The sequence below is a fragment of the Amphiura filiformis genome, chromosome 19 (assembly GCF_039555335.1).
Source record: "Amphiura filiformis chromosome 19, Afil_fr2py, whole genome shotgun sequence".
NCBI classification, from domain to species: domain Eukaryota; kingdom Metazoa; phylum Echinodermata; class Ophiuroidea; order Amphilepidida; family Amphiuridae; genus Amphiura; species Amphiura filiformis.
In genome coordinates, this window is record NC_092646.1 from 48,223,744 (window position 1) to 48,229,102 (window position 5,359).

Genomic DNA, 5,359 nt, shown 5'->3' on the forward strand with positions numbered 1-5,359 from the left:
ATTTTTATTCTATAAACTCGTATATTTGTGTGCAAATTGAGGGCGCTATTATTATTTCAAATTCAATTTAGCCCAATAATAATTTATGAGGCATTCCTTTCATTCCATGATGAAAAGTAGTTTGAAAATTTCCTTAATATATGTAACTCATTTTTATGATGTTTTAATGTCATTATAGTGTCTTCCCTTGTAAAGATGCAAACCAGATTTAAGATAAATAACGTCATCAGCGTTCACTTTGCTTAACAATGGATACAGTTCTACATGCCATCAAACAACGCAGGTGCAATATATTTTCGTTGTCTTCGCCGGCATCCACTACTCAAAATATCGGACCTGCTTGTCGTTTATCAAACGATATACGCCTATCCCTTTTCTATTCATATATTATCCATTGTATTTCTTTTGTTCAAGGTTCGTTGCCTCGACCATTACCTAGAGTAATGGAGGTGGTTAGCTGCCCAGAGACCATTATCAACACAATAGCTCAAGATAACGGGCTCGGGCAGCGAGCTAAACAAAAGGAATACCAAGACATTCTAGAAACACTATGGAAAGGATCTCAATATACATGTACATGTAGAATCTGAGTTGGTTACTAGTCTGAGATAGAATTACGAAACAAATGCATTTACAGCTCGATTCAAATGCAAATGTTACATGGCAAGAGAAAATTATAGAGGGCTCCTGCAGTCCGTATAACAGTAATTCATCTAACACCACTGGTGCTCAGTTAAATTTATGCAAATTAATATTTAATTAGCATAAGGAAATATTATAAATATTCATAAATAAAAAGTAACCGTTTCGTTGAATGTATAATCAGTACATGTATATAAACTTGCCAGTAGTTTTTAGAAGGGAATCTGTCTTTACCCTTACCCAACCCAAAAACGTTCAACGGTCCATGCAAATTAGCTACTAGGCAAGAACCCCCGGGATACTACCCGACCAGAAGAGCTTCGCAAACTAACCTGCGGTACTCATTACAAGTCAAAAGGCTGGGGGTGCAAAGCCTTACTGTGACCTATCCGTAATGGGGAGCACCAAAGGACACAACGTTACTAGGTTTTTCAAATATCTGCTTATACTCACATTTTTCTAAGATATAAATGTCATGGTGTTGAAACAGATCGTAGTCTAAACGTTGACAACTCTATACAATTTGCATTATTCATTAAACATTTGAATAACAATGGTCACGGGATCACTACACTCCATCGGATTAACTATGCAAGTGAATAACCTACCAAACCACTTCAAATTCAGATGTCAATTGAGATCAATTCTGTATTGATTTGATTAAATCACTTGCATTTGTCATTAAATATACTCGTAGACTTGCACGCAGGACACATTGGAAGAATATTACACTCGGGGTGTTTTTATTTTGGGAAAACCCCACAACTTTTACAAAATAATACATCAGTTTTTGTTTCCATTTTGTCTTTTGGACAATTAATAAACCATTACAACAAATTCGTTTATTTTGGCTCGCCGTATATGTAAGATAAACGGTTCAAAACAGACCATTACCATAGATAATCGGTGTCTTGTTATGCTCATCATACCTCAACAAGACACCGATTATATATGGTAATGGTCTGTTTCTCATATTTTATCTACTATCACGGTCGCTGGTTAGCTGACGACAACACAGCCATGATTGGGCTCCTGTTACATTTTCGTTTTGTGTCGTTTTTTATTGTGTTAGCCAACTATATTTTACACCAAAATAATCGTGAGTACCTAGAGAACAATTTAAACAACTTTAATGAGCAGAATTTGACTTTTGTGGCTCATACAGAGAGCGGAACTTTGAACATGAATATGACGTGTATGATCGTTTAAAGAACCTTAATAGTCGGAAAGCAGGGGGTCCGGATGGCATTCCTGCGAACCTAATTCGCGAATTCGCCTACGAACTCAGCAAGCCGTTAGCTGATCTTCTCAATTGTTCTTACCAGAATGGTGTTGTCCCTATACAATGGAAAAAAGCTACTGTCATACCCTTGCCTAAAACTTCGCCGCCTTCGTGGGACAAACTGCGTCCGGTCTCATTAACTGACCATTTCGCGAAGTTAGCTGAGGGATTTGTCACCGAATGGATTATGTCGGATATTGAACACAATCTTGACCCAAATCAATTTGGTAACCGCAAGGGTGTTTCAACTTCACATTATCTAGTCAAACTGGTTAACAATTTGTGTTCTCATACGGATTTGAAGAGAGATTTTTTTAACTACATTGTAAAACATTTTTGAAAAGAACTGCAACAGAGCAGACAAGACAAGTCCTTCAAAATGTTAGAATGGAACTATGATACCAACAAAAAGTTGACATTCTAAAGATCCCATTAAAACTAATGAATGTGATTTCTTCATGTTGCATTTAAGGGGGTACTACACCCCAGAATATACAAACTGCTGCTTATGCTGGTTTTTGGTATCTTCTATGGATATTGGTGATTGCGGTAGTAGATTCCACTCTGTGGCAGTTCTTGGAATGAATGAGTACTAGTGGACGAAGTGATGTTTATAAATGATTTACTATATGCGTAACTCTAGTAAATTTTATTTGACATCGAACTAGAAATTATTGTAATCATGGTAATACACTTTGTACCCAAATAGTATAAATAGTTTCATGTACATTCCGTGTTAGAGCAGCATATGAAGAGCTTTGTTGCAAAACCCCTTACATTCACTTGAGCAATTTTGAGAAAACATCCAAAAATCATCAACAAAATCACTGATATAAGGGTGTTTTCATCAAAAACAGTTTTTGGCGGCGATGCTCATCCTACCTAAGCATCCGGCCAAAAACTGCTTTTTTTGGATGTAAGGGCTTTTGCAACAAAGCTCATTATAAATGCATGAAATGGCCTTTTACCTGTTCTGTAGAGCAGAAATGAAGAGTATGACTCCAGTTAAAAATCAAATATTTCTTTTGTTCAAGTTGCTTTGTGTTATCATCATTATTATTTCTGTATAGTTTAAAATATTTCTGATGTTTTTTTATAACGTTTTTTTATTAAAATATTGTATGAGGGATTGCTGCAGCTGTTTACTTTTAATAAAGAGCGATTTTATACATACTAGAGAGATTGCGAAGAGGCGTTCACTGCAAACGCCATACGGGTTACGGATTTCTGCATTTTGCGGTAGAACGTCATAGTCCCGTTCACATCCAAACTAGCCTCCTACACAGCCAGTTTGTGTCGGTCCTAACGCTCGTCGTTCCTAGTATGTTCGTGATATCCGCATAGAGTCTGAACCAAGACTACGTGTAAACGCAATTGCAATCATGATGGCGCTATGCTGAGACAAATAATAATAGGAAGCACCCATTGATTCACCTTGGGTGCATCGAACCAGAGAAGATTATCTTCTTTCATCGAACTACTTTCCTCGGTATTGATATGCAAATGCGACTGGCTGTATCTATAATGCTCTAAGCATTCAGTCCAGATTAGCGATATTTGAGTTTTGCGGGCTATTGGAAAATGAGTATAGGCCTATGTTCACACGTGTATGCTATTTGTCTAAATAATCTAAACAGAGTGTGGTGTTGTATGCCTAGGAAGTCTCTTGATGTATATTATTCGAATAACAAGAAACAAACTCCATTATCATATAAATAATACCCCGTTTACTTTCTAAAGCAAAATGAAAATAGATAATCTAAAATGCCTACTACTCAGCAAACACAAATATATTACAGAAAACGTTAAATGTCGGGTTAAAGGTTATGTGAGGGTTAAGGGCATTAAAAGGTTTAATAACATTCAAAAAACCTTTTGTAACACAATAGACACTTAAATATGTTTGCCAAATGATATTTTACTATAGCATTTCGAATTTTGGCTTAAAATGTTGTTGTATTATTTTTTCATGATTTTTTAACATCGATATGTTATCAAAATGTTTTAACCAAAACCAAAAACACATGCATTATCATGTTTTAAATACATTTTGGAGTTTGCTTATTAGTATCCATAAGCAAAACACTTTGACAGCTGTTTAATGCACAACGAAAAAGCAAGGCGAAAAATAGCGTTCCACGAACTTCTGTTCCCCGTCACAAACAGACAATTATACCGCATTTATGCCGTAACACAACACAATCTTGCCTAAAACGCCTCTTCGCAAGCTGATTTTTGGACGGCATTTTCCACATACAAATAAATAGGCAATCTGCCCGTTCGAATTCGCGTCGAAAAAAAATCGAAATTTGTTCACTTCTTCTTGTCTATACGAGATCAAATTTTAACCCCCAAAATGGATTTTATTACATGTCGGACTCTACTTGTTCTATTAGGATACTTTGATTCGCTTCATAACATGATACACATAACATTTTTCTGCATTTTATAATGCGTTTTTTTTTTCCAATTTTGGAACGTCATTTTTTGCTACCAACCGCAAAGTAATCGCCTTACGGTAATTCCACGATTGACCAATTCACAATAGATTTCACCCTCTAGAGGGCATAATAACCGATTTTCGACTAATGTAGCTTGCCGTTGCCGTTCTCGTGTCACGTTTCACGTAAATTTCGCAATCTCTCTACTACCAATGCCCCACCACAACAACATTAAATCTGACACCAGTACCTACACGACCAACAGCGACAACAAAAATCAGAAACCACAACCTTTATTGTGTTATTTGTTGGTACCATATGCATTCATTTGTTTGTAAACACTATACTTTTTTTCTTTTTTGTTTTGTTTTAGGGCCAACTCAGTATTGCCTTGTCGGTGGCACAAATTATACTGAGGGTCGTGTTGAAATACTTTATGGTAACAGATGGGGGAAAGTGTGCGATAACCACTGGGATGCAAATGAATCAAAAGTTATATGTATCCATCTTGGTCTTCCATATGATTCAGCAGCAGTTCATAGGGATGTGTTTTTGGAGAAGGATCTGGATTTATATGGATGGATGGTGTTGAATGTTTTGGGTCTGAAAGCAGTTTGGACCGATGTGACAAATGTGTTGTTTCATAAACCAAAGTTCAGCTTTTTTGGAGATTAAGCACATGTACTAAATATCTGCTGTATTAAAAATCTCGGTCGAGGTTTTCAAAGTTTAAAAAATAACGGTTAGTTAATGAAATAACGGTAGTTAATGAAAAATAAGAAAGTGAAATTTAGAAACGCGACGAGTTTTATTTACCCGCAATACCCGCGGCAATTCCTGAAATACACATTTATTGCTGATCTCTACTGCCGGCGTTTGGCAATTATTAATTTTGAAAATGATCCCATACTCTTACAATTATATATTTATATGTGCTTTTTATATAATATTAACAAATTGCAATTATGAAAACTACTAACTTTGAAAGTGAAAA